The sequence below is a fragment of the Paroedura picta genome, chromosome 6, assembly GCF_049243985.1.
Source record: "Paroedura picta isolate Pp20150507F chromosome 6, Ppicta_v3.0, whole genome shotgun sequence".
Taxonomy (NCBI): Eukaryota; Metazoa; Chordata; class Lepidosauria; order Squamata; family Gekkonidae; genus Paroedura; species Paroedura picta.
In genome coordinates, this window is record NC_135374.1 from 66,871,256 (window position 1) to 66,892,161 (window position 20,906).

Consider the following 20,906-nt stretch of genomic DNA (forward strand, 5'->3'; position numbering starts at 1 on the left):
CATATGGACGTGGAGCTAATCCAAGATGATGTTGCCACCAGACAGGTGCCCTCCCAGGCCTGGTGCAGATTGGGCCTCCAGTAGCACTGTGCTAAGGGAACACGGATTCTTCTGCATTCCATTTTTGCTCTGTGGGGGCTGACAGGGTCTGCCCTGTGGCAGACTTGTGTGGAAGAGAAGAGCTGGGCCTCCTGGTCAGGCTCCTCCCCACCCTACAGAGGCCAGGAGGGGGCAAAAATTCCCCAATTTGCTTCGCAGTGCCATTGGGTGGACCAGGGCTTTAAAAGATTTTTTGCAGGAAGGGGGGATTGTGTTCTTGTGCTATTCCACCTTCCTGCAAAATAACAAACCCTTGTGTCCCCCCACACAGCGGAACCTGTCTGCTGCAGCTTTGTCTCCCGGGGATGCATTTCAGCGGTGGACTGGGTGCCCCTTGCAGGGACATATTTCACCACCGGAGCCAATCCGGCACTGAAATGTGGAGCATGCAGCTCTGCAGCACCACACTGGCAGTGTCCCAGAGTGTCCCCACTAATGCGGAATTGCCATGTGTGTCCCAAATCATCCTTGTTAGACTTTTATATTTCTATCCATAGAGGAATTGGACAGGTGGATAGTTTGACTCTCCACAGATCAAGGAAAGGCCGTATTTTTGTTCAACTAACCACAAAACTTAAATTAATACTGAGGTTAGAAAAGTACCATGAGTTCATCCATGGGAAAGGATGGAAACAAGAACACCTAGTTCTCTGTTTTCAGAATGCCTTTTTATATTCTCATGAATCAGTATCAGTGATGTCAAACATTCTTCCTCAGTAGGCTTGAGGAAACATTCTACTTTTTAGCAGCATAACAGATAAAACAGAATACCAGTGGAAGTTTGTAAGACATAACAAATACCTTTAAAGAGCCTATTTTAGCTGCTTCTATAAATTCTTCCTCATTTATTCAAGTAACTTTGCAAATCTCATCTTTAATTTTGCTTAGGTTATCTGACCTATTTGGATTCAAGAGCAGAAGGGTGTTGCTATATGTCATTCAGATGTATTGGGCATACCTTTACATTAACCAGTACCAACAAATTACAGGTGGCTCCACCATCTATTGAAAACAAACTGGCTGTCAGTTCTGTAACATAATTGTAACTGTGCAATCCATGCGTGTTGCGACCTATCCGTGGCTGCTGTGTTTTCAGGAGGGCCGTAGAAAGTTGCAGATCATAAAACTTTGCAGCACCGCACTGGCGACAGTCCGGTACAGCTGTTGCCATGCAGAATGGGCCCTTCAGAGTAATCACCATCTTCCTGCACCATCTTGCTTCACCCCCAGCCTCTGAGGTTTTCTCTTGCCTCTGTACTGACTTTAGAAATGGTTTGGTTTGCCACACCCTATTTTATTTTATTTTATTTCTCTCCAGAGACTCTTGGCAGGGTAAAACATAACCCCGCCACTATAAAAAAACATGATAAAAACTTCATCCCATACAGAACAACAGAGCATAGCTAAAAAAGAAGATAAAACAAGATTGGCGGTATAGTCCCTCCCCCCAGTCCTGCAGCCATCCACCCTGCCAGGGTGGGGTATGCTAGATGTTACAGCGTAGCCTGAGGAGGGTCCCCTGTTGTTCCTAGTCCTGACCTCAACCAAAGTACTGGTGGAAGAACTCCATTTTGCAAGCCCTGCAGAATTCTGATAGCTCTGTCAGGGAGCTAATTCCACCAGGCTGGGGCCAGGACCAAAAAGGTCCTGGCCTGGGTCAAGGCCAGACATGCTTCTTTAGGACCAGGGACCTTTAGTAGATTAGCACCCTAGAGCAGAGGTAGTCAACCTGTGGTTCTCCAGATGTTCACGGACTACAATTCCCATGAGCCCCTGCCAGCAAATGCTGGCAGGGGCTCATGGGAATTGTATTCCTGTTGGCAGGGGCTCATGGGAATTGTAGTCCATGGACATCTGGAGGACCACAGGTTGACTACCCCTGCCCTAGAGTGAAGTGCCCTGCAAGGGGCATAAGGAGACAAGCAGTCCCTCAGATAGGCAGGACCAAAGCTGGGAATGACCTTAAAGGTCAACACCAAAACCTTGAACCTGATCTGGGCCAGCACAGGCAACCAATACAGCTGCCTCAGCACAGGCTGGATATGGGCCCTCCAAGGTATACAGTAAGGACCCTATCAGTTGCATTCTCCATCTACTGGAGTTTCCAGGTCAAGGCCAAGGGCAGGCCTGCATGGAGTGAGTTACAGAAATCCAGCCTAGAAGTGACCGTTGCATGGATCACTGTGGCTAATCAGTCCGACAGAAGATAGGGCACAAGTAGCCTTGCCTGGCAAAGGTGGTTAAATGCCATGCAGGCTACCCTTGTGACCTGGGTCTCCATAGAGAGGGAGGTATCCAAAATCACCCCCAGATTCCTGGCTGAGGACGAGATGTTAAGTTGCACCCAGTCCAGGGTGGGTAGGTGTGCTTCCTGGTCTGCAACCTTTGTGCCCAGCCACAGGACCTCTGACTTGGAGGCACTGAGATTCAGGTGACCTCCTTAATCCTTATTGACACCCCATATAAAATAATAGAGATAACTTATAGGTTAAAAACGCTCCATCTTCCCTTTGTTCAAAAGAAACTCAACATACCCCCAATGTAAGCCTTGATTTTTTCCCCTTCCCAGCTCTTTGGAGTCCAGTTTAAATTAGAACCATATACAATTCTGAGATAAGGACATAAATAATCTAACCACCCCCACAATGGACTAACAATATATTTTTGGGTTCCTTTAAAAAAAATAAAAACCACTACCCTGGACTTCTGACAGTTTACTGACAAATCTTCTTTGTAATAGTAGTCAGAAAAAAAGCTTTAGCAACCTTTGTAAATGAATGTGACAGCAGAATAACAAGACTGCATCACCTGCATAAAGCAGACTAGGAGCACTGTGGTGTTGTAGACAAGAAGGATGACAGGATTGATCAAAATTACTTGACAAATCATTCAAATATAAATTAAGTAGACATTTATTTATTTATTTATTTATTTATTTATTTATTTATTGGATTTGTATACCGCTGTTCCCAACAAACTGGCTCATGGGGTTCACAAGACATAGCACAAAACAATATATCCAATTCATAAAAACCATATACAATATATACAAAATAATCCTAAAACAGTTCCCCAAATCTATAACATCTAAAAAACGTTTATCCACACTGCTGAGCCATTGGAGTCAGCCCAGATTATAACATTGGTGATGGTAAAGCCTCAGGTAGTAGAACATCCAGTGGCTCCAGGCACACTGTGCCCAGGAACCAAGGGGGAGGGACCTGTGGATGCAATTGGCGGCTATGCCGAGCCAGACCTCTCAGTCCTGGAAAGGACACAGAATACTCTATTTGTCTCTGCAGCACATCATAGCACTGCAGGGTCGAATGGGGCATTTTTTCTTTGCACAAAGATGGGGATTGTGTTGTTACATAATCCCACTTTCATTCAAAAAATTCCCTGCATAGCAGAACCTTTCCACTCCTGCGTCTGTGGGGATGAAGAAACACTGCTGTAATCGGTCCCCTGTGGGGATGCAGAAACTGGAAGAGCATGCTGCTCTGTTGTAATGCACCAGCAGAAGCTCAGAGCAGCTACTGCTATTTGGAACCACTACGGGACACCTCGCAGCTTCTCCCACAATCTAGGCCAGGGGAGAGAATCAAAGGCATGTTTAAATCCATAAACCTTACCTAAAGGATACCATCTGAAAAATGCGTATATTTTGCTAGGATAAAGAGCCCTCACCTATATTCAATCTATTCCCTTCTTAGAATATCCTGTTGCTCTAGCTCAGGAATTCCCAATCAGGTATCTGTGGACCCCTGGTGGTCTGCTGAAATTCCATAGGGGGTCTTACGGGAGCTTTGAAGTGGCATGGGATGGGGGGGGGGCATCCAGGCTGTCTTCTCAGTTCCTACTCTTCTTTCCGGTCTACATGAGGCAGAGCCACCATAGTAGGAGGGGGTAGGGAGCAAAATAAGGGCTAAAGGTAGTTCTGGGGCATGGGATGGTAGTGTGGCCAGCTGACATCACCTCTGGGGCTCCTCGCAGAAAAATTATTTCAGGGGCTCCTCCATCGTCATAAGGTTGAAAAAGGCTGCTGTAGCCAGTCCACATGAAACTTCAATAAATAAGAAGAATACAGTTTACCTAAACATAACAATAAACTAATTCACCAATAGTAACCAAGGTCTGATCAGAAACCCTTTAAAAATGGCACAATTATTGTATGCCCCTATGATTTTGGGATAACTCCTGTTTGGTTTATCTTGATAAACAAGTGAGCGAAAATTTTGCCCACCGACACAAATTAAGCTTGAGCAACTCATTTGGAATAATATCAACACCAGGGCCTTTCCCTGAGCTAAGACTAATTAATCAATCCTTAATTTGTTTTTAAAATATAAGTTTTATTAAAGATTTTAAAACATAACAAAAATGAAAAAAGATATAGAAAAAGGAAAATACATATTTAAAGATAGAAATAAGACACTTTCAATTTTATGATGAACATAAATCAAATTACTTATCTGTTCCACTATTCCACTGTTCTGCTATTCTCCCCCTTAATCCTCAAAAACCATATACCATCACTTCATTTTGTTCATATCATGCAAAAGGTCTTTAAGAGGTTATCAAAATTAAGAACACATACAACTGTTGTCTTTTCTGCAATCAAAGATGTAAATTTGGCCAATTTACCTGCCAATTAAACAGTTGTAACCAACCATTCTTCAGTTGTGGGTAATAACAAACTTTTCCATTTTCGAGCATAAAACAGTCTTGCTGCTGTAATCATATACAGAGCAATGTTTCATGCCTTTTTCAAGGTCTTTATCCATTAGTCCCAAAAGAGAAGTTTTTGGTTTAAAATATTTGAGATTAGTAGACACATTTGTTTCCCAAAAATGTCTGCCTTCTTATGTGTCCACCAAAGATGAAAAAATATCTTTTCATGTTTACATTTCCAAGAAATTGTTAACATATTTTGTCTATTTTAGATAATCTCTTAGGTGACAAGTACCAAGGTGATATGTATCATTTTATCATTTCTTAGGTGACAAGTATCATTTTATAAAAGTTATTCTTAGTAATAGTTTAATGTTATTTAAGATCCTTTGTCCACATTTTCCCCATTGTTTGATTTTTATATCATGTCCAACATTTTTAACCATTTTATTATATATTATTATTTCATAGATACTTCTTCCATCTCAAATTTAAATGCATTTTATACATCTTAGCTATAATATGCTAATTTGTACATAGTTCTGTTTCAAAAACAGTCCTACTCATGATCATAACTTCGCAATATAACTAGTTAAGAAGTTAATCTGGGGTCTAAGATCTTCTAAGTAAGCTGAATTTGTATTATTAAATCTAATTTCGTAGTGTCTACCAGCCCAAAATTAAAGCATAACTAAAAGGAGACACCTAATGGAATGGGCTTACATTATAGTGTGGGGTTTTAGATTTCCTATGATAGCTGAATTTGAATTATCTAACATATCTCTGTAGTGACTTTCAGCCTAAACTTAAAGCATAACTAAAAGGAGGTTCCTAACTGAGGAGGTGTAAATGTAACTAACGAAGAATTTATTCTACTAATTAATGAAGACTCCATTTTATCATTTCTGGTATTAATAATGTACACTTATATAACTTAATAACCTTAGCAACTCATAAACATATATTTGTTTCTCTTCTTTTCGTACAACTAAGCAGGCTTGTTTTTTTTCCTTTTCCCTAGTGGAAATGTGGAGGGCTCTAGGACCACATTAAGTATAAACTGTTTATGATTGTTAAAATTGTCAGAAACTATGCAAACAAATGCTGAAATGATGGTAACAAAGTAGACTTCTCTTTTTAAATGTGGTGCAAACGTGAAAAAGTCTATAAAAAGTCTATAAGCTTTGGGTAAAAGTCCATAATATTGTAGCCAGTCTTATAATCTTAAATGAAGATAAGAGGGTTTTTAAGATTGAAACGGGGAACTAAAATGTTTTTCCGCAGTGCCTCCCAACCCACATACAGAGCTTCTTCTCCTATGCGACGACGACAGCAAGACTAGAATTGGCCAAGAAATGGAAAACGCAAGAACGACCCTCGACAGAAGACTGGCTGAATAAACTAGCTGATTTTGCCAAGATGGCCGAACTGACACTAGTAGTGAACGGAAGAATAGAAGAGGCCTTTCAAGAACAATGGGGCCCTTACCTGAACTATTTACAAAGGGGATTAAAATGGGGAACCAAGTGTATCAAATGAAGAGCATAACTCTCCTTTTCTGTATTAACAATGTAGATTGCATGTATCTCACTGTCTTTAACTCTGGAAAATAAAATAAAAACTCTCTATAAAAAATAAATAAATAACTTCGTATTTTTATCTACTTTAAATCTTTCTAATAGTTGTGCAAAAATAATTGAATGTATAGCCTTCTGTTTTCAGCTCTTCTCTTGTTTTCATTTTATTGTCCCCTTGAGAGAAATCTAATATATCATGATAGGTCAACTACTTATTTAAATATCATTTTTCACTTGTAGAATGCTTCCTGTATTGAAATCCACAAAGGTGTTTCCAGACAGAATCTAGATTTATACTCATCCTATATTCTTAAAGTGCCACATCTAATAAAATGATTGTAATATTATATGTTAACTTTAGTTTTATCATACCATAAATAGCTGAGCCACCTATATCGCAAATCATGACCTTGTAATTCCAGTACGTTTCTATTCTTCCATATGAACCAGTCTTCATCCAAACTAAACAGGAGGCTGCAAAATAAGATTTCAAATCAGATAGACCCAATATACTTCTTTACTTTGTATCTTGTAGTACCTTTCCCCTCTGCCATACAAATTTAGAAAAACCTTTCTGCCATTGTTTACAATACAATACACAAGCAAAATAAAACATAATGTAAGGTTACATAAAATTAAGTATAACACACTTATGCTTCACAAGTTAAGTGGCAACAAAAAGGGAGCTTCAGTATGCAAGCTGGAGGACTGCTTAGAAGGCTTGTCTCTTCCACTGAAAAAAGGAGCCATGCTGCCAAATGAGTCTCATAGGAGATTATAGCCTGACAGGAGATTCTAAAAATGCATTCATTTTAGACTATTTATTTGTAGCTACATTAGGATTAAATTTTACTACTAATTTATATGTTCATAAATAAATATTATTTGATTTAATTAGTTATTACTGTTACATTGACATTTGATCCCACTATGGAATAAAAATTTCAATAAAGCAAAAGGCTAAATGAATGCCATTAGTTATTAAAATTTGCCTTCCCCTCCATATGGACTCAGAACCCACAAGCTGAGCCAAATGAATCGAAGTAAAAAATAATAATAATTCAGAAAAACAAAAACAATAACCCTGGCCAAAAAGAATAGTGATAACATGAACTAATGAATAGATAAAATAGAGAAAGGAAAGAGAAGATGAAATGGTGTCACTTAAGATTTCTCTAACAAGCCAGCTAGCAGCAACAGTTCTGCCAAAGAAGGTGAGGAGACCTCCTTAGAGTTCCTATCAGCCACAGCTGAGATCAGCATCTCAACAACTCACACCTATGAAGCTCAACCTCTTCCAAATAAAATTAGAAGTTCCAAGCTGAAATCTAAAAGAGCAACAGCCCAATAAAACACAGAAAGAAAAACAAGATAAAAATTATTTTTAAAACCCCGCAACACCAACACCCCCTAACTCGCCATGACACCTCACCTATTAAAACCCTCCTAAAATGGAGAAGGGAAGGAGTTAGAAGCAAAATAAATTAAATATAAAAGTATTGAAGTTTAAACTAAAGGAAAACAAAATGGAACTACTCCCTCTTGGTAGATCACAGCCCATGAGCATCTAATCCCTCTCAGCCAGAAACTGAAAGCCCCTCTGGGCTTCTATGATGTGACTAGATTGATTGGTGTGAAGTCCAGTGGCCGTGGGGGCTTTAGTCCTTGCTCCATGTTGCAAAATGCTTTGCTGCTTTAGTAGTTCCTGCTGTACTGGTTTAGCTGGGTTCTGCTAAACGGCTTCCCCCCCATCTCAGGTTGTATGATACTTAATTGAAAATTAAGCAGGAGTAAAGTAAAGGTAAAGGTATCCCCTGTGCAAGCACCAAGTCATGTCTGACCCTTGGGGTGACGCCCTCTAGTGTTTTCATGGCAGACTCAGTACAGGGTGGTTTGCCAGTGCCTTCCCCAGTCATGACCGTTTACCCCCAGCAAGCTGGGTACTCATTTTACCAACCTTGGAAGGATGGAAGGCTGAGTCAACCCTGAGTCGGCTTCTGGGATCGAAATCCCAGCCTCGTGGGCAGAGCTTTCAGACTGCATGTCTGCTGCCTTACCACTCTGCACCACAAGAGGCTCTTAAGCAGGAGTAGTATGCAAATATATTTATTAAAGTTATTAAACAAATCTGCTTGTAACTCTCATGCTTTCTGTCTCCCCTAAGCTCCCTTTCCTTATCCCTGTGCTTCTCTGCTTAGTCACTACATGTAGCTGTTCCCTCATACTCTAGGTTCTTCATGAATCCCTGAGTTATCCCCCCACCCTTGTTCCTAACTCACTTCCACACACATTGATACAACCTTAGTAGGGCTGCCTGCATCTCCTTATCCTGCAAAGATGCAGTGTGGCTTGTGGGGATCAATTTTGTTCATGAGTAAGGGCATGCTATTTGAAACCTCTCTTTGTAGTGCTGAATAGTCTAATTCACACACCCTGCTCAAGGAATTGTTTTCTAAAGCAGCCTGCTGTGCTCTGAGGAAGAAAAGAAAGATTAAGAAAGGCCAAGGGCTCCATCAACTAAAAGGGGAAAGATGACGACGTTTTGCTAATACTTAGGAGGGTTTCTCTGGTGTCTTTCAGATTATTTTGGACACAGTTTCAAATGTGGCAGCCAATAATGTAATCTGAGATTTAGGGAAGGGATTGCCAGCTGCTTGCCAGTAGTGACAAGCAATTAGCTTATTGTTTCAGAAGAAATTATCAAAATTAATCTAAAACGCAATACAGTTTAACTCGCCTTTTCTCTCTTTGCGTTCCTAATGAAGTACTTGCCCCCAGTGTCTTGACACATTTCATCTTGTTTCTCATTCTTTTTCTTCATTTGACCAATTTCAAATAGGCCAGTGGTTCTGCTCATGTGCTAAATATTCTCTTGGCCATCAGCGAAGTGGGAATAGAACTGTTTGTTTTGCATTAAAGGAACAATTGATTCACACTATGGCAGAGAACACTTGCTTCTAAGGTCTGCCAACGTGCCCTGTCAAATAATTTCTTAAAGATTAATTTTCACAATACCCCCATGGCCCAATAAATACATTTTTCCATTTCAATACCATAAATATTTTCATTCTTACATGGTAAATCACTCAGAATTCACAGAATTTTGCACATACTGTCAAATTTAAAATATATTGTTCCAACCTGCTAAATGACCAAATGAATTGATATTGGGATATCCACCCAGTATCCATAACCAGATAAACACCCCTGCTCCACTTGCTTTCCCGCCAGTGCCCCTGACTTCCCACCGCCTGCTGGGGGGCGCTGTCAGCAGCAGCTGCATAGTGCCCCACTGAGGGGGAGCCCCAGCAATGGCGGCTGCTGGAGAGCACCAAAGGTGAGCTGGCAGCAGAGTGGCAGGGCAGCCCCTGAGGCACAGCCAGGGAGGAGGACGAGGAGGAGCTGCGAGCCCGTACGGACTGGTCCCGGACTAGTCCCAGTCCCCATACCAGGGGTTGGGGACCACTGATGTAAAGTATGGAAGACAGCTAATAGAATATGAACAGCCTCTGGCAGTGCAGATCTGTTGTTTAAATGGGGCAAAATACCAGGTTCCAAATGTGATTGTGGTACAGCCGATTTTCCAGCTGCCACGGGAATGTGATCATCATGCTTTCCAGGGAGACCTGACAGAACTCTTTGTACTCTGCCCGGCATTCTTTGCTGCCTTCATAGATATTTCATAGGCTTTCAACTGAGCTCTGTAGCATGTTCTCACTACTTTGTCCTGAGAACATCACCAGGACTGTTCTAGCTGAATGAACAACTTCTTTGTATACTGAGGGGCAGGGGAGGGTTTACAGGGTACTGGGCAGTGTTTCTATCGATGGCCAGCCAAAGACCTCTATTCCAATTGTTCATAAGCTCATCAAGGGAACCACCCACAGGTTTTGGTAAATCCTGCAAAGCATCCTAGGAACCAACAGGATTCATAAGTCTGTGCAGGTGAGCAAAAATTTATGTTGCAAAGGGCAGTGGTAAATCTCACACTGTCCTTAAAGAGGAAGGATCTGACTATGCCACTGGTCCAGAGTGGGACACCCAGATCTATATCTATACCAAAAATCAGAACCAGCCAGATGGCCTGCTTCATGTGTAGGAGTCTCAAAGGAGTCTCAAACTGGCATACAATCACTTCCCCTTCCTTTCCCCACAACAGGCCCCTTGTGAAGTAAATGGAGCTGAGAAAGTTCTATGAGAACTTTGACTGCCTCAAGGTCACCCAGCAGACTTCATGGGGAGGAGTGAGGAAGTCCTAGTTCTCCGGCTTATTCCTCCTAACCACCACACCATCCTGCTTGGGGCAGTAGGGAGTAGTTCCTGGAACAAGCAATAGGTTCTGACACTTGCTTTCTCTTGGGTTGCCATGCTCCATGAATGAGGGCGAGAGCAAGTGTTTGAACAGCAATCAGTAAGTAATTTGGTGAAGTCAGCCTTGAAGGGCACAAGGGGTGGGTGGGAGGGAAAGGCTGTGCGGCTCACCTGTGGTCGTGGCGGCAGCAGCAGAAACTGCTACCAGCCCAGCCCTGGCGCTCTCCGCACGGCTCGACTGGTGCTTGAATGTACATGGGCCCCTCAACAAAGTATGTCAGCATCTTCTCCCGCCCCTCCGGTGTCCGTGTGGAAAGCCATAAGGGAGGTTTGCTGGAGGCTTTTTGCAGGTTTCTGGACTGGTTGATGGCTTTGCAAAAAGCTTGACTTTCAAAGGGAAACACCCCTCTCGCGCCTGCTCCTGTAGGGTCAGGATGCCCTCACACCACCCCGCAGTTTTTTTCTTTCCAGTATTATTTCCCCCTTCTGTGTAAATTCCAACTGAAAGTCTTTAGAAGACATGTGGGCAAGGCCAGGGGGGCTGACAGCCCAACAGCTCTCACCTCCCTCCCCATCGCGTCCCAGACGCTTCCTTCTTCACAGTGTCCGGCCCGGCCATGCCTGCAGTGGGGCGGACACTGTCAGAGCCTTCTTCCTGCAAGAGCTCAGGGGCAGATTGGGGGAAGGGAGGGAGGGGGGATCCTAATGATAAAGCCAACGCCCATATAGGGCAAATGGTGGGTTGTCTTTGCAGGGGAGCCCATGTCCTCCTTGCTCAAACTGCTGAAAGGATGCCTGCAGAGAGCAGCTGGAGCTTGGAGGAAGCTGGGAGAACTTTCAGGCTCTGACTCAGTCCATGTCTCCAGCTCTGCCGGCAAAGATGACCCACTGTTTGCCCTACAGGGACATTGGCTTTATCATTAGGCCCTCCCCCCACCCCCAATCAGTACCTGAGCTCTTGGGGAAGAAGGCTTCCCTTACCCCTCCCATGGACTTTTCTGTCTTTTAGGGGATGTCCGGGGTGGGGGGAAGTACTGGTTCCCCGCAACATCGCCATTTTAAAATGACAGAAAAGTTCAGGGGGGGGGAGGGAAGCCTCCCTCCAACCCCCTCCTGCTGGCTCTTGGCTTCCCGGGCCAATGGGAATGGAGGCACCCACCCCAAGGGACATGTGTCCTGGGGAGCATATAGGGGCAAACTGCCCGCAATGCCAGCAGATCACCCCTGGCCGGCTGGGTGGGTGGGACTGGGCATTGCCTGACCAAGGCAGGGCCAATTAGAGGTAGGCCTGATTTTCAGGGGAGGGCTTATACTAACAGTGCATGAAAAAGTACTGTTAGGGCTTACTTTTGGAGTAGGTCTTATTTTTGGGCAAACACGATAGTTTATTTCAAGAGATGGCAGCTGTGTTTCTGGAAGAATTTGTATTCTCTTTTCTACCAACAGAAACTCAGAGGATGAAACTTTCCCCATGTACAGCAATGCCCAAAATGCTGGAGTTTTTTCAGGAGAAAAAAAGTTGGGTACTCAATATTTACTTCTTTGGAAAGATATATACGATCAATAAAATAATCAGTAATTTTAGTTGTTTTTTAAACCAGAAGCAGAATTTGCTAAAATGTTGCAGGTTTCTTTAAGAGGCCTTGCCTTGAAGTATTTCATGTATTTTTTTTAAACCCTCTGGAATCAGGCTTTAAAATCCCTTTGAATAGTTTTAGTCAGCATGGATCTTTCCCCACAGCCTCTTAGAGCTGCTTAATAGCCTCTTGTTTCTTGTGCCAAGAGTACTTACAGAGTGAGGAATGCTGTTTCCAGACACCAGTGATCAGTGAGTCACACAAGGATGTTAGGTATCCCCCTCTGGAGAACACTAGGAGGCCTTCCAGCCTCTGCCTTCAGACAGCCTTGCGTACAACATCATTTGAGGGAGTTCCTTCTCTGAAGTGAAGCAAGTCTGGGCCTGAACAGGCTGCCTGGGAACACCAGTATAAGGTGACCAAATTTTAACATTGGTAAAGAGGGACACCATTGACCAGGGGGATTCTTGATTAAGGGGCTTTCCACATTCCTTCAAAATTGCACAATGGTTGCCAATTGAAATCGCTACTGATTTGCCGTTATGCACAACGTCGTTGACAATCTGCAACACTCCTGAAACCGATCTGCAAAAAGCGCTTTGTTGTAGCGCTTTCAGGGAAATCCCAAACAGTGGATTCACTCTCCGGAAAGCGCTACACTCCTGCAACCAATCTGCAACACTAGCGGGAAAGTTCTGTGCGTTACCATTGTTGTGGTTTCTGCAAAGTCCCTCCCCCTGGCTCTCTCCTCTGATATTCCGGGGAAGCGATCACCATTTTTTTTTCTCCGAGCGAGCGGAGATCAACGCACCGGCGAGCCTTCGTTTACCCAGGGAGGCTTCCCTGGCTGCAGTCCCTCTGTTTAAAGTCACTAAGCACAAGCAACACAGAAGCCTGTTTGCTGGTTTATTTTCCCTTTATTTTTCACACTGGTTTCGGCAGAAAATCGCGCCCGTGAGGGGGGGGGGTTCACTCGGGGGGAGCGTGGCAACGATGAAACGGCAGCTCAAACACCACCTGCCAGCTGGATGGGTCTCTCCGTTGCAACGAATCAACGCAGATTCGTTGCACCGGGTGTTTTTTTTAAAAAACCTTTCTTAAAGGGAAAGGGGCTGTTTGGGAGCATGCTAACGGCTGCCCATTGGCTGCTTGACGGCCAGGGGCGGGACGAGCTCGGCAATAGCGCTTCTTTTCTAGCGATATTTTGCCGAGACCAGAAGCCTGTGGGAAACGATAGAAACGCAACTGGATTCCACTACAAAGGCAGGTATGCATAACGACGAATTCCACTATTTAAAATGGCGATTTTTCGTTCAGCAAACAATTTGCTACATGGATCCCGGTGCGGAATGGCCCTAAATATTTGGTCTATATGGAGCAACAAAAAGTTTCATAGAATGCATAGAATGCAAAAATAGTATTGTAATATATATATATTTTAATTTCAATATAAGTACAATTTGCCAGGTATCCCCAGATGCCTCTCCAAAAGTGGGACAATCTGGTCACCTTACACCAGTACATCCCGCTGCACTCCTTGGCAGAAGGACAGGAGGGAAATGAAATGATTAAATAAATTAAAATGGATTGACCAACAGGAGCCAAACTTGGGGTTGTTTAATGTAGGTTTGGTTTTGAAAAATGGAGTGTGTGTTATGTATTGTATGCAATCTGGAGATGAAACCCAAATGATCTCACATGAAAGATTTGCAATTAGAACATTCTGTGTTTGTTTTTTTAAATTGCTAATTAGCAGCCCCAAGCAGTTGCTTTGAAGATCCAGGGAAGAGTTGTTGGATGAGAAAGTGATTAACCTTTTCCTCCCATTTTTCTCTTCTTTAACCTCCCCTTTCTAAAGCTGCAGATAGCTTCAGATACTGCTCCTACAGTCCCCTCATCAGTGAAAACTGCAGTTTTAGAAGGATGCTTTTAATCATTGAAGAGGTGTGGTAGGAAAGGGTCAAAGAACTTCTGCTTATTAGCTCCTACTACAGGAGCTGTTGAAATCAGGGAAGTGGCTGTTGATCTGCAACATTTATGTGAAACTAGTAGTAAAGCCAGTTGTGATCTGTAATGCAATGGGCTTTGGTGTGGGTTTAGTGCCTTACTTGGAAGCTAGCAACCCTAAGAGGAAGTTTCTCTGTGCACAGCAGTCTTGACCATAGTCAGGTTTGTGCATACCTAGGTAGTGTGGAATTCCAGAACATGAACCTACACCAATCCGGCAGCCTTACCTCCTCTCTGCAATGTTTTCGTGGCCTGAAATAGGTCAGGGGGCACTATGTGGCTGGTTAGGTGGCTGCTGAGGTATTACACACTTTTGAGGTCCCACTTCCAAACCTCAAGGAATATTTCCAGGCCAGGGACAGCCAACCTTCAGGTGGAACTTGGAGATCTCCTGGAATTGCTGCTTATCTCCAGATGATAAAGGTCAGATCCCCAGGCAAAAATGGCTGCTTTGGTGGGGTGACTCTGTAGCCTTGTATCCCACTGAGGTTTAGGGATGCCAGCCTCCAAGTGGGGTCTCATCTCCAGGCAGTTAGGCTGAGGGGAAAGCTCTCCCCTCACACATGCACTCCTTCAAAGGAATGCACGTGGCCACAGACACCTCTTGGCTAGCACAGTCTTTTGTTTGGCTGGTGAGGTCTGCCCTTCTGAAGCCTGAGGCCTACTGTTGGCAACTGTAGTCCCTGTTGTAGTTCACAAGTCCAAGTCATTGCCTAATAAAAGTAAATCACTTAGTTCCCTCCAAAGTCTCACTGTCTACTTCTCCTGTAAAGCTAACTCCACTTGAAATTCTGGGCCACTTATGCTTTTGATTTTGTAGGACCTTCCTGGCATATACTGATTTTTATTTTCCAGGCCAAGCTTGAGAAAAGTCACTTCAGTTCCTATGTCTCTCTAGCCATTTACTTGTTCACCATTTACATTTTCAGGATGTAAATATTCTTTATTTAGATCTTCCTGCACTTGCAGGACCCATGCTGGTCTCTGTGTCTCTACAAACAGTTGCTGATAAGGGCTGGCAAAAGCTCATGGCCCAGGTGGGACACCCCCTCTCCATGATAAAGCTTAACTTGTATTTTAGGTCCAGTCACTGCTGTTTACAAAAACACTTGATTGTGAGGTATGTAGAAGCCTCTTGTGGCACAGAGTGGTAAGGCAGCAGACATGCAGTCTGAAAACTCTGCCCATGAGGCTGGGAGTTCAATCCCAGCAGCTGGCTCAAGGTTGACTCAGCCTTCCATCCTTCCGAGGTCGGTAAAATGAGTACCCAGCTTGCTGGGGGGTAAACGGTAATGACTGGGGAAGGCACTGGCAAACCACCCCGTATTGAGTCTGCCATGAAAACGCTAGAGGGCGTCACCCCAAGGGTCAGACATGACTCGGTGCTTGCACAGGGGATACCTTTACCTTAGAAGAAACCAAAACAAATCCTATTGACATTTTAATTTTGAAAAGTCTCAGCAGTCAAGCCCTTTCTTCCACCAAAAGTAACCATTGCTGAGCCACTGTATCATATACTGAGAATTCAATGTCTGCTTAAACAATAAGGCTTCTGAGTTTCACTGACTTTGCACATTGTGCAAAATGCCAAAAATATGGCGTCTTCATAAGGTGAGCATTTTACTATATTTATCAGTGAGAAATGGCCCCAGCCTCAAAATTTGTCATGATTGCTTCCATCCAGATTCATCTATGGATCTACAGGAAAAACAGAATAAACTTAGCACACTGCCTTGTCAGCACTCTCCATTCATTCATACCTAAGGAAATTGTTAGTTCAAAGAACTATGGTTCTGGACCAAAGGGGATTCATTCTAACATTATTATGGTCTTTGGGCCTAAATCCTATATCTGTGAGCAGATGGGCCTCTGTGGCATTGGCATATAAATCACCTGAGAAGATGTTCATTTTTTTCATGATGAGACAACATCAGAGTCCTCAGAGACACTGATGGTAGAACATTCTGGGATTGTTGTTCCTTCTGCTACACTGCCTCTTCTGTCACTAAAAAAGGTAAAGGTGTCCCCTATGCAAGCACCGGGTCATGTCTGACCCTTGGGGTGATGCCCGCTAGCGTTTTCATGGCAGACTCAATACGGGGTGGTTTGCCAGTGCCTTCCCCATGCCAGTGCCTTCTGTCACTATAGACACCAAAAATTGGGACTCTTAATGCACCCTTAGAGCCTCTTGTGGCGCAGAGTGGTAAGGCAGCCGTCTGAAAGCTTTGCCCATGAGGCTGGGAGTTCAATCCCAGCAGCCGGCTCAAGGTTGACTCAGCCTTCCATCCTTCCGAGGTCGGTAAAATGAGTACCCAGCTTGCTGCTGGGGGGTAAACAGTAATGACTGGGGAAGGCACTGGCAAACCACCCCGTATTGAGTCTGCCATGAAAACGCTGGAGGGGGTCACCCCAAGGGTCAGACATGACTCGGTGCTTGCACAGGGGATACCTTTACCTTTACCTTTACCTTTAATGCACTCTTGCCGGTACAAGTGACTGATGTAAAATCTCCTGGAGATCCTATACCTGACAGGAAAACCTCAAGACCTAATAATGGAAGCATACAATTTTTTTTCAGATGAAGGACTATGTTGGCTATTGGAGGGGGGGGGATGTTATATATGTCTGAGGGGTTGTGTCCTTAGTTGAAGTTGTTTGGACCTCTTCAGCTTCTATAGTATTTTGGTATTTTGGAGGTTGAAGGGATAGAGTTCATTGTTGATTGTATTAATGTCAATAAACTTAGTTATGTATTAAAACATGTTGTACTCTACAGATTTAGCAACCCAGATCTCCCACTGGTATGATCAGTGAAAGCCAACCAAATAATCTAAAAACTAGTTTCATTTCTTGATGATATGATAACGAATGGAACAATATTGATAAAAAACATGGATGCTTCCTGAAATATTCTTACAGATCACAGCACTATAGAAAGAAACATACTGCTAATCTTCATGTTGATTAAAAAAAATCTTCATGTATCAACCCTGTTCAAAAGAAACCTAATCAAATTTATGCTGCAGGAATCATTAAACAAAAGAGGATAAACTCTAAAGAGCAATGAAATATTCTTTTAAAATGGAAAAAATGCAAAGAGAAAGAAATAGCAGTGACGTATTTTAGTCAGTGATTGTTCATGCATGGGTGTGACCTGTGTTCCCCTTGGCTTCCTTCAGTCAGACATTCATAAATAGTCTAGACTGAACACAAGCAGAACGTAACGATAGCATTTGTTCCCCATGAAGGATACGCGGTCCCTTTTGTAAATTCTGATTTGCTTCTGCCCACAGTGGTTTGAACAGGGAAATGGAGGGAAGAGAGGAAGTAATATATAAACTTTAAAGACAGCTCATCTACGGCATGCAATTTGTTTTTTACACCTCATGAATTTTAACAGCCAAAGTTGTAACTGAGCAAACTGAAAATCTTGTTCTCTTTTTAACATCATCAAATGAATTTGGAGGGACTGCCCTTACACCTAACCCTCCAAAGACTGAGCAGTAGTAATCTTCAGTAGCCAGTGCGAAAATGTTGGTAGTCTCTCCCCCCCCCCCACACACACACACAGAGAACTATGTAGGTTTCGCTGCTTTCTTTAGATAATTTTGTTACAATAATTAAATCAGGAAATGTTCTGCAAAGATACACTACCTCCTAAAAATGCCTGCTCTGTAAGCTTCACATATATATGTTGCAACGGATTCAGTCACGGACCTTTGAGTGATTGTGACAATATTGTTCTAAGCAGAAAACAGAAGCTTTCACTTAACACCCTCTTCACAGTTCCATCAGCTGCTCTGCTCTGTACTCAGTACTCAGGGCAGGTTCCCGGGTATAATTTGCAGCCTCCTCTGAGCTGCTTCACACTTTACACTACAATAAATCCACCATGCATGAGCAAAACAAGAACTGCATCCCCCCCCCCCCCAGACCAACAGGCATCAATGTCAAGTAGCAAATTCATGGTTTTTAAAAATGATTATTCTGGGAAATTTGGGCCACCAGGGCAGACAGCCATTTGTGAGAAGGGAGTAGCGAGAGACCCATTGTATAAGGGAACCAGGTGTTCAATTGCTAAGGTAACAAAGGATGCTATTGCTACTCAGTATGTGGTAGAAATGTGCTATCTATTGATATTAGTATTCGGCAAGGGTGCTTCCACGCAGTAGCAATTCTCCATATAGCTCTTGTTGCCGCTGCAGAGGCATTTGCATAGGCAACAAGGCAGTTTTCCACACACTATACCTCACCCCACTGTGCCTGCCATCCCCCTCACTGTGCCACTAGATGACTTTTTCAAGCTGTTAAAAAAAAATTGAGAATTACTAGAGTGTTATAGCATCACAACTTTATAATAATACATTGTCACAATTTACTGTCCTTGTGTGCTGTCAAATCACTGTCAACCTATGGTGACCCCATAGGATTTTCCAGGTAAGAGACATTCAGAATAGTTTGCCAGTGCCTTCTTCTGCATAGCAGCCTTGTTATGTATGTGGATATATGTCATGCAGTAGAGCTCATGTATCTAAGCTTGTGCCTCAATTGTGAGTTGCTAGAATGTTGCAAGCGTCCAATCAGCAATGCGTACTTAGCAGCCAATCATAAAGGTGCATTAACAACCAATAGTGTGTTTAAGATGGCGTGGCCTGAAGTAGCTGGATCTTTAACAGCGGGTCGCTGTTCCGACTGAGCGCCTTCTGATTGGACCCTCACCAGGACAATCCAGAAAGCAACGGGGAAGTGGTGCCACGGTGTGAGTACAGAAGGAGGCCTTCCCCCCAGGCCCAGAAGCACACCCAGGGCCTCAAAGAGGCTGTGGGTATGCTTCTAGGCCCGGAGGGAAGGCCGGGCCACCACTGGGGGCGGGGGGAGGAAGGAGGCCTTCCCCCCAGGCCCAGGAGCTTCTAGGCCCGGGGGGAAGGCCACACCACAGCCGGGGGGAAGAGGGAGGAAAAGCAGGCCTTCGCCCCAGGCCCAAAAGGCCTCCTTCCCCCCTGCCCCCTTTCTAGCGCTCGTTATATTTAAAAGTACAACAAGCTTTAAATCTAGTATGTATATAAAGCCTGTGTGTTCTCCTTGCTGCTGTTCAGTTCAGTTTTTCTGCTTGCTAATAAATGTTCTCTTTGTGTTGGAGCTAAAGTGTCTGTTTTCTGACTGAATCCACACATTTAATACTGATGATGAGAGTGGGATGCCAAGCTAGGTAGGCAGCCCTGGCTAGCAATTGAAATCACTGACAAACTGATATCACTGGTACACACACACGCACGAGAGAGAGACAGAGAGAGCACAGAAGACAAAAACACTCCTCTCTTTTTAAATTGCAAACCTTATTAACCAAACAATCACCTCTCCATGTAGGAGATATCTGAGTGTCTCCCTCCTTGGATTGCTCTGAGAAGCCACTGGCCAGAAGGTTCAAATTTAAAGGAAAAGAATCCCACAACAGTCAATAAGGATGTCAAAAAAGACCTAAAAAGATACTCCTGCAACAGCTTCAGCCTGCATTCTAGCTGTATCTCTTTAAGGCAATGGCAATTTGTACAGATTGGTGTAGTGGTTAAGAGCAGCAGCTTCTAATGTGGGCCATTTCTGGCCAGAAGGCATGCAGAGGCTGATCCAGGAGGAGGAGGAGGAGGAGGCTCCCCCCACATGTCCTCTGACTTGAAAGAGGACAGGGGGCCAGGGCAACTTACTGGTAGTGGGGCATGCTCTGAAGGTGGCTTTTCTTCCAGCAAACTTCTGAAATGGGCAGGATGCTGGAAGCAGAGAGCTGACTCCTTATTAAGCCCTTCCTGGCCATAGGCTGCCTCCTGATTGGAGCTAAACTACCAGGGTGGGCCATTCCTGGCTGCGGGCCAATCAGATAGTAGGTGAGTAGTTACTTTGGTCATTATTAAGGTTTACTGACTACTGATACTGATGATGATGAGAGCTGTGTTAATTTCTCATCCCTCTCAATCTCCCATTAAAAATGTTTTAAATATATTTTCATAGTTTAGGATACAAGTGGGACAGATTCTTATAGTTGGGGGTGGTGGTAGAAAAAACAAAGATTAATTTCCCTGGAATTAGTTTACTCTGAGTTAGATCAGAGCTAGCCTAAAGGCTTCTTTTGAATCCTGAGATCTCTGATGCGCTACTCAAACTTTGCAGCAGGAATGATGCCAATATGATGCAGTTACCAGAAAAGCAGCTTTGGGCTGCTGCTCCCAGATGGAAGGTAAACTGTCTCTTGCTTTTGCCAGTGCTTGCAGAAATGGAATGTATGAATTCAAGGCACGTTATCTCCAGCACTCTTCTGGGTAACCATTCCCTCAGCAGCACCTACTCTCACCCAGTTCCCCCACTATATAAACCTACTCTAATTTCATCTCCTTTTTCTGTGCACCAACAGTCAGCGGTAGTTATCCAAGAACTCCATTGTGTGCGTGTGTGCCAATGGAGTCCCACACAAAAGACTCACATGAATGCCAAAAGGGATTTGTCTTACTGGGAAGCAGGAGGCCAGGGAGAAGAAGTGAGATGCTTAGAGACAAAGGACAGTGCCTCCTACCTCAAGAAGCATTTCATGAAGGGCTAAAACTGTCCAGACTGACAGAGGATTAAATTAGGTTTAATGTGCCTGAGTGCCTCTCCTGAAACTGAGACCTTTGCA

At 43.6% G+C, this 20,906-nt stretch overlaps 1 long non-coding RNA gene across 1 annotated transcript; it reads right to left on the minus strand.

Moving 5' to 3' along the window:
* Nucleotides 1-3,972: 3,972 nt before the first annotated feature.
* Nucleotides 3,973-19,978, minus strand: LOC143840705 (uncharacterized). The gene is made up of 3 exons (XR_013232333.1): nucleotides 19,945-19,978; nucleotides 6,720-6,821; nucleotides 3,973-4,162 (listed from the first exon to the last, which is right to left on the minus strand). It is a non-coding gene; the product is annotated as an uncharacterized LOC143840705 (long non-coding RNA).
* Between the last annotated feature and the right edge of the window lie 928 nt (nucleotides 19,979-20,906).